General features: G+C 42.0%; 1 protein-coding gene across 1 annotated transcript in view; it reads right to left on the bottom strand.

The window, feature by feature from the left end:
• Nucleotides 1-12270, bottom strand: part of LOC146812887 (claudin-10-like) — a 46149-nt gene that overhangs the window by 13687 nt on the left and 20192 nt on the right. The window lies entirely within an intron of this gene.

Genomic DNA, 12270 nt, shown 5'->3' with positions numbered 1-12270 from the left:
AATAAGGCAAGCTTTCTGCTTCGAATAAAAAATAAGTAAAACATTGAACATAACAAGTGCTAGCGATTTTGGAATAGTATTGCGCATAGTATATCATAGTTTTACATTTACAACAGTTACCTGCAGGATGCAGTACACTGCAGATTAAATGAATTGGAAACAGGTGGCCTGGTAGCAAAAATAAATAAAGAGAAAATAAACGAAAGGGGGGTCGATACAAGAAGAAAATGGAAAACTAAAGGACTGATCCACAAAACTTGGCACCTAAGTACAAACATTTTTAGGAGGAGGTACACATGAGATCAGGCAAAATGCTGTCACTCACTCACTCAGGGCCATAGAGCCAATGGCAGAGGTGAGCCTACCTATTGCCCCATGCTATATGCTGTCATGAGTGAAAACAGAATGTGAATGACACTCAAACAGGCAATGGATGAGGAGGGCTTACTCAAATACCCCTGAGATTGCCTCAATATGTGTGTATTTCTTTAACAATGTCTTTCACTACAAGCACCTGATTGACAGTTAAAGCTATCAGGCTAAATCTAAAAAGTGCTTTAATGCACACACAACAAAATACTAGGCATGGCATTCTAAATATTGACAAAATTAGAGTTGACAAATGCAATACAATCACTCCTAAGAGGGTCTATCAAGAATGATCCCATTGTACATTTTCTAACCCCAGTTTGTCAGAGGAGGCAAGGAACACCAAAACCCTTCCTTACAGGCTTTGCAACACTATTAACAGTCCATTCTTACAGGTCAATTTACTTTAACATGTACTTTTTACAATAAATGTCAGTTCTACTGCCTTCATTGTAACATTTCATAACCATCAGATGCAACCAATGACATCTAACATAACTTGTTCCTAATTAATCAACAAGTCATTTAGACTGGATCATTGGCTTGCCATCATAACCATTTCAGGCCTGCAGTATTTTGCATAACCCATGCAGGACAAGCCCTCTTTTTCAGCAAAGTGCACATCTTCTGCCCAATCAAATCCTGCAGGAAGGTAGATCAATGTGTGGTCAGAGACTAAGGGACGTATTTACAAGGAAAGGACAGAACGCAGAGCTGTCCCCAATTTTGCAGCGTCATGCTCCGCCATTTCCAAAATGCAGGGATGGGCCATATTTACAGCAATACAGCGCGCCCCTGTGTTTTCCTAGCGCTGGCACTAAAAATAGCTGCCTGGTGCCAACACAGACACCCTTGCCCCATAGTGCAAGGGTGCCTGCAGCGCACATAGAAAAATCAGAATGCCATTAATTATTGTTTATGTGCAGGAAGGTGTCCCTTCCTGCACATGAACAATCAATAATGGTGATTTATTACTTCTATGTGAGCTGCAGCAGCACACATAGAAGTAGCAAATTGGCACTATTTAATGATTGTTTATGTGCAGGAAGGGACACCTTCCTGCACATAAACAATAATGAATGGAATTCTGCTCTTTCTCTGTGTGCTGCAGAATGTAACACACATATTAAAAGCAAAAACAAGTAGAAATAAAAGTATTTCTCCTCGTTGCGCCATTCTAACGTCTGCTATTGCATGGCCTTAGTTTTTGGCGCTGCCTCAGGTTTACACCTCCTTGGATATCTGGAGTAGCGTCAGAAAGCAATGGGTGTTGTGGTGGACGCCCCTTTCACGCAGATATCTACGTGAATGGGTACCATATTTACAAAGCGGCATTAAATGGCTCAATGCCACTTCGTAAATAAGGTGGAAGGCATTACGTTGTTGGAACATCAAAGATAGTGCCTTTCCGGTGGCACAATCCCTTGTAAATACGCCCCTACGCCTCAGTACTGTTGCCTTATCGGTTGATCGTATAAGGTGAGGCGACAACTGCACTGTCAAGCCAGACCTAAGACGGGCAGGGGGAGGTTTTCAAAGCAATCTACCCAGCTGCAGATGTTCACCCGAGCTAATGACTTCCGGTGAATGTTCTGATTTAATTTATATGGCTAATTACTAGACTAGTACTTTAGGGATTCCAATGTGCGATGTGCAGTAGTCAACTAAATGTAGAAAGATGCTAGTCGCAAATTAATTATTTCACTGAACAAATATTAAACACTGATAAGCAGATTTAACAAAGAAGCCCATAGAATAATAAACCAAAGCGTAACTCAGTGAACAAAATCACACATAATTAATCTTAAAATAAATAGATAACACATCACCAAATAATGTGAGAAATAGAACCAAGTAAAGGATAACACATCATATCACGGCGGGAAAAAATACCTCATAGCATATAATAACAGCAAAAATAAAGTACAACAAACAGACCAAATCATAACGTGACAAACACCCCACAACATAACAGAATAGCTAAAAAAAACACATAACAAAATAACACAGCAAACCATATCAAAATTAAACATGAAAAAACAAACCACATCATTAAAGACACGATATAAAAGGACAGTTTTCTATGCAGCAAAATAGAACAAAGCAGAAGACATAACATAACTCATCTTAACAAAAAACAGCACACTATACCAATCTGACTAAAACCATAACACAATAAAACACAGCAGAAATGAATGGACAAACCCAGCAATAAATGACGGCATAACATAACAACGACTACATAGCACTACACATCAATATGAGAAAATACAAGCAATGTGGAATAACTGAACAACATGTATCCCGAACTGTAAACTAAACCATCACAACATAACGCAGCTCAACACAAGGACGTCAAATACCCAGAACAACCGAGGTGCTGGGGCAGTTTGAGAGTGCGTCCCTAACATTGACTCTGTAATGAAGGGGTGCGGCCCCCCGCAGGGTCAGTTCCTGCTTACTGAAATACACCCCACAGTGTCATCGACCTGCCCCTGCTGTCACGCGCAACGAGCGGCCTTTATGCATATGCTTCGGAGGTGCCCAATGAAATATAATATAAAATAAAACATAACAGCAACAGTTAAAAAAAAGAAAAGAGAAGAACAGCACAAGGTAGCAAATGAAAGCACACCATGACATCAATGACGTAATGTCGTGTTGAACAAAAAATTTAAATACAACATATCAGATAACAAAATAAAACACACTATATAGTGGCAGAGAATATCGTGATAGACAATGAGTAACATGTAAAGATAACAACATGGCACAGCAAACCATACCCCACCATAACACAGTATGGCACAAAGTAACCCATCAATAGGTGTCAACATAAAGCATAGCATGACACAACAAATACAACAACACATCGCAACACGACACAACATAACACTAGGAATAAAAGCCTACATAATTGTACATAGTATTACATACCCAAAGAACATTAAAACATATCCCAGGATAAAAGGACAAACCACATCATAGCAACACATCCTACCATAGCACGCTGAAAACAAAGCACATCAGAAAACCAAACAATAAAAAAAACTCAGCAAAATATAAATCATAGCAAACTACAAAAATGCATCAAAATAAAGACTATAGCAAAAAATTGGATTATGGAAATGAATTAATGATACTAAAATATGTTGACAAACAAATCATACCAAGCCATAACAGAACGAAAAAGGCCAAACATAACATCCCAAACAAAAAGACAATATATAGCAAACATAACAGAAACGTAACATAATCAAGAAGAACAAATCAAACAGTACAGAATAGGACAACACATAATATGCCTAAACACATGATAAAAAAAATTAAAATATTACATAACATAGCAAATTAAGATATGAACAAAACAAGACAGAATAGGACACTTATAAGCCTAAACACATGATAACATGAGAAAACATTTAAAATACTACATAACGTAGCAACATAGGATATTAACAAAACAAGACAGGATAGGACAACACATAATATGCCTAAATCCATGACAAACTGATAAAAACATTAAAATGATTACATAGCAAGGCAAAATATGATATGAACAAAACAAAATAAGACAGAATAGGACAACACATTATATGATTAAACTCGTGATAACATGACAACACATTAATAATATCGCACAGCAAAATAAGAGATGAACAAAACAAATCAGGACATAATCTAATAAAGATGAACACAAATAATCACAACATAGTATAATAAACCATAGCAGAAACATGACATGGTATGTGCGGCTCATGTGCATGACAATGAGGAGTATTCAACAGCGAAGCGTTGAGCTTGCAATTGCTGAGATGTGTTGCTGACCAAGGGCCCCTTCTGTCACTACAATTCTAGATCTCGAGTACAGTCATAGTATTATTATTATCATTATGAGCATTAGTAGCAGTACTGGTAGTAGTGGTGGTGGTGATGGTGTTAATAGTAGTAGTAGCAGTTGTAATAGTAGTGGCAGTAGTAGTAGTAGCAGCAGTGGTAATAGTAGTGGTAGTCGTAGTGGTGGAAGTAGATGTAGTAGAAGTGGTAGTAGTAGTAGTAATAGTAGTAGTAGTAGTAGTGGTGGTAGTAGATGTAGTAGAAGTGGTAGTAGTAGTAGTAATAGTAGTAGTAGTAGTAGTAGTAGTAGTAGTGGTGGTAGTAGACGTAGACGTAGTAGAAGTGGTAGTAATAGTAGTAGTAGCAGTTGTAATAGTAGTGGCAGTAGTAGTAGTAGTAGTGGTAATAGCAGTGGTAGTAGTAGTGGTAATAGTAGTGGTAGTAGTAGTGGTGGTAGTAGACGTAGTAGAAGTGGTAATAGTAGTAGTAGTAGTAGTGGTGGTAAAAGACGTAGTAGTAGTGGTAGTAGTAGTAGTAGTAGTAGTAGTGGTGGTAGTAGATGTAGTAGAAGTGGTAGTAGTAGTAGTAATAGTCGTAGTAGTAGTAGTGGTGGTAGTAGACATAGTAGAAGTGGTAGTAGTAGTAGTGCTTGTAGAATCTTTATGTTTGTATGTCGGTAAGCGTGCATATAAAGCATAAGCTTAGCTGTGAAGCAACAGAAAGTTGTACATGAGAACACGGTACGAGACAGTAGGGAACTGGAAGCAACTCCTACGTGTTCATAGGCGGAGGGGTTCTCTTCCAATGAGGGATGCAGGAGATATGGCTTCCTTCATTACAGATGTAGTAATGGTAATTTCTGGGTTATTAGAGTTGTATGTTCGCCCACAATGTGCACATTGAGCACCCTCTGTCATGCAGGTCACCCTATGTTGTTGTGCAGGTCACCCTATGTTGTCATGCAGGTCACCCTATGTTGTCATGCACGTCACCCTATATTGTAGTGCAAGTCACCTTATATTATCATGCAGGTCATCCTCTGGGACCATGTAGGTCGCCCTATGTTGTCATGCAGGTCACCCTATATTATTGTACTTGTCGCCCTCTGTGGTCATGCAGGTTATCCTCTGAGGCCATGCAGGTCGCCCTATGTTGTCGTGCACGTCACCCTATATTATTGTAGTTGCCGCCCTCTGTGTTCATAAAGGTCACCCTACGTGGTCATGTTGATACACTTACATATTCATTCAGGTCCTGCAGGTCTGAGCCTCAGTTCAGTTAGTAACAGCCTACCCTGAAATCAAACTGGGGACCTCATCTAACCTAACTGGCCATGCTGGGCTCTCTGCCTGGTCAGGCATGTTGCCCTACGTGGTCATGTTGGTCACTCTACGGAGTAAAACAATCGCCCTCTGTGGCCAGGCAGTCAAATTACTTGGTCATGAGATCATGCTGAGTTTATCACATGATTATCCTACTTTGGTCATCTGATCACCCTATGCCACCCTAAAGTCACTGCCTTCACCTACATTAGATGTGTGGACCTTCAATTAAAAACTGTCAACAAGTTAAGCACCCACTGGTCTATCAAACTCCTGACTGCTCTGTTGTATCCTGTCTGGAGCCGTGCCTTCGAGGCTGTGTGTTATTTTTGCACCACCAAAACACTCTGTGGTCATTCATTTACTAAGTTAATGGCTTGGGCACAAGGTCACTAACCCTGAGGAATCCATTAAGAGTGATGGACATCTGACAGCTGCCTGAGACCCAAAGCCAGAGAAACATAGAAACTGGATGAAAACACTGGGAAGGGACAGGGCGCTCCAGGGGGCAGGAGCCCTTGAACAAGTGTGACATTGACTTACACCGAAGGCAAGTCCATAGAGTTTGTCACCAGACTTGACATGAACAATTGACCAATGAAGAGGTCAACAAACAAAACAAAACACAGAAGTTACAATCATCTGGATCTCCAGCAGAATTCGTGGAGAGGGCGGGGGAGTCACAATACCCCACGATACTTGGGAAGAGGGCGGTTGTGTGAGAAGAGTCCGCTTCTTGCTACTAAGGAGAATTTGGCTTCCTGCGGAAGTCATTCTAGTTTTTATTAAGTCTCAGTTCAGGGGCTGGACTGATACCAGCTTGGTTCGGATGTTCTGCCCCCTCCAGGTTTCTTCAGGAGTTATTTAGATTTGGTAAGAAGGCAGACTATGGTGATCACAACGATCTGTTAGCGGCTTGGGTGGTCGGACATCTCTCATGCAAGGAACTGTGGTGATCAACAGGACATCATCACTGTACTTTCTTGTCTTCTGTAATGTGATGGTTGTTATATTTTAGTGTGATAATGAGCCTCACACCTCAACCTTGACCTGGTTGTAAAAGCAGAAATTTGTTGCAGTTGAGGAGACGCCTGATGGTCACATCCACCAAAAAGTTGATGCTTGTGAGAGATGGCATTGGTAAACATAACAAATGTTGACTGCTGAGTTGTGGAGATGGAAGGACAGCTGTCCAATCGGGATTGACTCCCAGATTATGTGGGAACTTCAAGTGAGTGATAGTGAAGAGACATAAGAAGCTGGAAAGCCGAATGGAATCCGCTTTCAGGATGCTACTGATTGTCCAGTGATAGATCCCGCTTTATCCAGTTGTAGGATGTTAATGCGGCCCCTGCTCAACCTCACAACAGACCGCCCTTAATAATTTAAACACGGATGACAAGGGAGGGGTGGCTTAATAAGCATACTTTCAAACTCTTTGAGATATAAAGACAGTGGCGTAGCAAGAGGGTGTGGGGGACAGTCCGCCCCCGGAAGCATAAGTTTTGGGGCAGAACTCAAAGTATACACGGTACAATAAGAAGAAGAAACAGAGAACCACAACATAATGGAATTAGTTAACATTCTTGAGGAATGCAAGAGTCAGTAAACCCATGAAATAGAAAGAGAAACTAAATGGTGGATATGCATTACCCTAACAATCTTAAGAGGCATTGTTTGTAAATCAATTCGTGTTGTTGGCATTAATATTAAGGGCATGAAGATAGGGCCCATTGTAATGCTATGTGGCAGGGCCAGATCCCCGAATAAAGCAACCACAAACATCAAGCATGCTACCGCGTGTAGCTGTCCCTAAAACGCGAACATGTCCTGAGTGGGGATGAAACATTCTAGAAGCATAGCGCCGATCAACATAAATCGACATAAATAAAAAAGACCTTAATAAGCAGCAAGTATGCGCGCCATATTTGAGGCATGCATGCTCGAAGCATTTAATATTTTTTGTCATTTCTGTAGTATTCCACAAATCAGTTCATTACCAGCACATATGTCCCCCTTTGTACTTGACAGCACTTCTAAAGGGGCCAGCAACCTACAGCCACGGCCGGGGGTGTCACAGTGGGGGAGGTCAGCGTGACCAAGCCTCTCAGCACAAAACGCCTAATGCAAGTTTAGCATTATAACACCTACCGTTACCGACTACAAGGTGCCAAACCCCAGGTCAGTGGCATATCAAAACGTGAGGTGGCCCACTACAAGATATGCTGAAGGCCCCTTCACACTCACATCAGTAGCGGCTGAGGGGGCCCCCTCCAGAATGGGTAAGCCTGGAGGGTACGGGGCCTTTGCTACTCCCCTGTCTCAAGTACCTCGCTCGTATCCAGTCCTACCCTGTGACGAATGGGAAAGGGCGGGATCAGTGCCTGAGTGACTGACGCCTGGCCTCTCCCAGGGATGCAGCCTGCAACGCCCGAAACCGTGACGCTAAGAGCATCACTGGCCTACAGTGGATACCGCCATGGCCTATCATGGCAGAGAAGGCCTTTAGAAAGGCAAGCCCTGCGTCACATCGCAGAAAGTTATTCTACTGCCTGGCTCGCAGCTCATTGCTTAGGGCGAGGCGGGGCAAGCAGCCCCTGGACAGGCAGCCCAGACTTGAATGGATGAATGAATGAATGAATTCTTTATTTGTGTGGCTAAGCCCAGACTTAAATACATCGATTTGTTTAGAGTATCTCTAAATAAATCGATCTATTTAAAAAACAGTTGCAGTAAACATGAAGTAATTTCAGAGCGGCGCAGCCTCAGAATCCTAATAGAGAAATCACCCCTACTGGTGACAGTTAATCTACAGGCCCTGGGCACATTTTACATCATACATTAGGGACTTATTTGTAAGTTACAATACTATTTAGGGATGTGTCAATTTAACGATTGTTAAAGGGGGGCACATGCACTTTTTAATACTGGTCGGCAGGTTTAGAGTATAGAGACGTCTAAAGCCACCAAAGTTCCACCAAAAGGCAGAAAGTCTGGGGTGAACACATAGAAAGGGCGGATTTTCTACCACTACGTTACGTGTGCCCCACAAATGTATAGTTATAGTCCTGGTTGTCATATCATAAACAAATAACTCTTTTACAGGCTTGAGTAATGGTCAAATACTAAATCTACTACTAAATTAATGTATTCCTCCACTACAAAGAGGAAAAGGTGCCTGCAACGTACACAGCAAATTTCCCTCTACCTTACAAAGGTAACAAGGCTGCTGTGGTACCTTCTTAGGTTTTTAATTACTGAGTACACAGTGCAGGCAATCCTAAACTTTTCTACTCACACCACACCGCGACAACCTTTGGTCAAACTCCTGCTAAGACCAATTGTCTAAGTGGGCGGGATCAGCAGGGCACGGCCTGCCACTACTTCTTTAATTCCATAGATTCCATTCCTCTATTTTTAGGTCTCGCCTGACCCAGCGCATGCGCTGGACTGGCGAGACTTATTGAGAGGGCTCCAAAAAGTGCTACCAGGCCAGCCTAGAGCTACAGTGCATGTGCGCGGGCGCGCGCGCCGTGCTTTACCGCGATTTACTTTCACTTTCGCGGGCGCACGGCCGCTTTGATGTTAGATCGCAATCGCGATAATTTTTGCGGTCGCACGGCCGCTTGGCATAGCCAATAGGTCTCGCTCTTGGGACCTTATAAGTATTTAGTTATGCAACTGTTGCATGGCTAAACACTTATAAGGTCCCAAAGGCGAGACCTATTGGCTATGCCAATGCTTGTTTTATTTTGAACATGCATCCCAGGACGGCAGAAATAGCCATGGCCTATATTTAGATAAGGCTCGGTGTTCATGGCTGTTCGGGGATGGGCGGGGCAGGCAGAGAAGGAAAATTACTCTGTCTTTTCCTTCTTGCCCTCCCCCTTTTTTTGTTCCTCATATTTCCTTTTTTCTGTCTAGCAGCTCCTTCTCAGTTACTGAAAACTGTGACTTCAAGAAACGGTTCTCACCCTCTCTTTCCTCCTTTCGTTTATTTGTTCCCCTGTGAAATGTTTTCAAAAAAGAAAAACACCTTTGCTGGAAATGTCATCTTTTTCTGACATTTTTCTATTCCAAAGTGCAGCCTCTGGAATAAAAGGTTAATAATATGAAAAATGTATAAATAACTAAAGAAAGCAAGATAGAGTGGTAGCAAAGTGGCCACATTGATTGAATTCACTCCCAAACACATTAGCGCCACTTTACAGAGTTTGCCAGTGAAGCGCTACTTTTGTTCTCTTGTCTTTCTTTGAAGAGCATTGTTTTCTCCGGGCGGGGAACTAGTGCACCAATCCTGGAGGTACTGCTACGCGTGGATTGGAAAACAAAATGTGTGTTCAGGGATGTGTATTTTTTTACAATACTGCTTACGTTTTGTAATGATATAAGCAATGTACATTGAAATGGGTCGATTCTGGGCCATTTAGACGTGTCCTTAACTTTTCAGGCAACAGCACTCACTGATTTCTGAATAGTGAGTGTAAACGCGCTAAGGTAACCATGTTGTTCCTGCTTACATTTCACTTGTTTTACTTAATCTTGCATTCCCTATGAGTGTTTGCTTTTTCCAGGATGTTGGTACTTTTTTGTAGGCAGCATACTGCTCTTGTCTAGTGAGTAATTTAAATTGAGCCGCATCCAGGTGTTTATAGCAGGTCACATTTGGGTTGTAGTAGAAGGCAGTGCGAGTTTCTCTCAGTGGGGCAGTAAGGTGCTCAGTGGGGGAGAGGATGTGGCACTAAGGTCAGGGCTGCGGAATTTGGAACTGTGGAACCAGGTTAGCCTTCATGAACAGTCCACCAGACGACTCTCCCGAGGGAGCACATTCCCATGCTAGACCTTAGAAGGCCCGCAAGACCTTAGAAGCCCTGGTGTCTTAGCACCAGCAGGTGGACCTTAGCGGTGTAAGTATGGGTTAACCTTCAAGGCTCGTCCACCACAATCCATACTGAAGTTCACCACCAATCGTGCGGGCAGGCCTATGAAGCAGCACACCCTAGAGCAACAGTGACTCTGTCACTGAGGTCACAGGACCCTTGAGAAGGGCCACCTCTAGGCCGGTGCGACCGTTGTGACCGCACCAGGAGTGAACTTTGGGTGGGGGCATCGTGCTTGCAAGTATATTATGGTTCTTAAAGTGCTTGCTGCCTTCTTCCTGGACTACAGCAATTTTCGACAACAATAAAAATATCATGATACCTCGGGTGAATAATGTTCTTCCTACAGAGAGATCGGAGTTTTGTCTAGTGGAAGATTTGACTCATGGAAAGGTAGTACAGAGTGTTAGTATGCCTGCTGCAAAGAACATGTACCATGCAGATCACAAAGTGCACAAAATGTAAGTAGGTCTGCGGGTTACTGCTTTTGTCAGAGAGATCCTTTTGTTAGTTGCAGTTTATAAGTTAAAATCCTAACAAAGAACAGTGAACTATTAACTGTCATCTAAGAGCTGCAGGCAAACTGCATGGTATAAATTAGAGCGTTATGTTCCCCCCTCACCCCTCCAGTCTTTGATTATCCTAATGTTGCAAAAAGTGTTCTTTTGGATAGAAATCAATTCAGATTATTAAAGAGAACCCCCAACCATGGTATTACGTTTTAAATTCTGGGTTTGTGTTTCTCCAGACCAATCACTATTAACCTATACAGCCTACTAGTATGGTTGTCATGTGACTCCTACACCTTGTAGTCCTTAGTCTTATGTAACATTTTCTATACAGTGATTTACACACGTATAATTGATTGTCTCTGTAATGTGTGTGATGTAAAGTGCTCTGACACCCTACACTGGTATGAGTGGTGCTGTAAATCAAATTAAATGCACCTGAGAGAGAGTGTGATTATGGAGACTTGAGGGGCACTGTTAAAGGGTGGTAGTGAGGGAATCCATGGCAGAGGTGGAAATTGGGGGGCACTAACAAACATTGTTGCACAGGGCGCCACCAGCGCTAAAGCTGGCCCTGCCCTTGAGGCCAGTCTGCCTTACCCATTGGTACCTCCATTGGCTTTGTTTCAGCAGTAGTAGCTGCAACTCACCAGGGATTCGCAATGCAGGATTTGCACGCACACCAAACTAAGTTTGCAAACTTCACAGTCTCTCTGCTTCATTCACAAGCACTTTTAACATGTGCTGCCTGCTTTGAGGATAATGAGGACAATACTATTTGCCTGTGTTAACTAAATTATGCAGCAAAAAAGACTGCAGTGTAATGCAGTATATTTTATGATATTTTATTATTTTGATATTTGTACACGTGCTAACCGTCTCTGGAAAGATCTTGCCTTATTAGTACCAGTGTAGGATACATATGCAGCAGTGAAAAAAGGTGATCAGTCAACCTTTGCAAAGGGCCGTCCACTTCGCAGTAACACAAGTCACATTTTTTAGTAACTTTCTATCCGTTTGAGCTGCAAACAATTTATTAGTTTAATTTGTCGTATTATGCAACAGATCTTGTATTATGTGGCAAATATGTCAGACCCATAATTATGTAGAAAACATCTGCAAATTAGGATATTTTGCCATTCATGTTTCTACTTCTCTTGCAGAAAAAGAGAGAATTGCTGATGAGAGAAACTCCATGGCTCAGAGACAAATGGCTTGTGCTTCCACTTTTAAGTGTATTTGGGACATTCTGTGATTGGAAGCATATCCCACTTTGTGAATGTATTTTAATGCCAATGACTAATGTTAAACCTTAAACAATCATGTGTATCCATTGGTTGAATTAAATAACAT

This window comes from Triturus cristatus, chromosome 7 (genome assembly GCF_964204655.1).
Source record: "Triturus cristatus chromosome 7, aTriCri1.1, whole genome shotgun sequence".
Classification (NCBI taxonomy): domain Eukaryota; kingdom Metazoa; phylum Chordata; class Amphibia; order Caudata; family Salamandridae; genus Triturus; species Triturus cristatus.
Note: the sequence above shows the minus strand (reverse complement) of the source record. Positions and strands in the feature narration are given on the sequence as shown.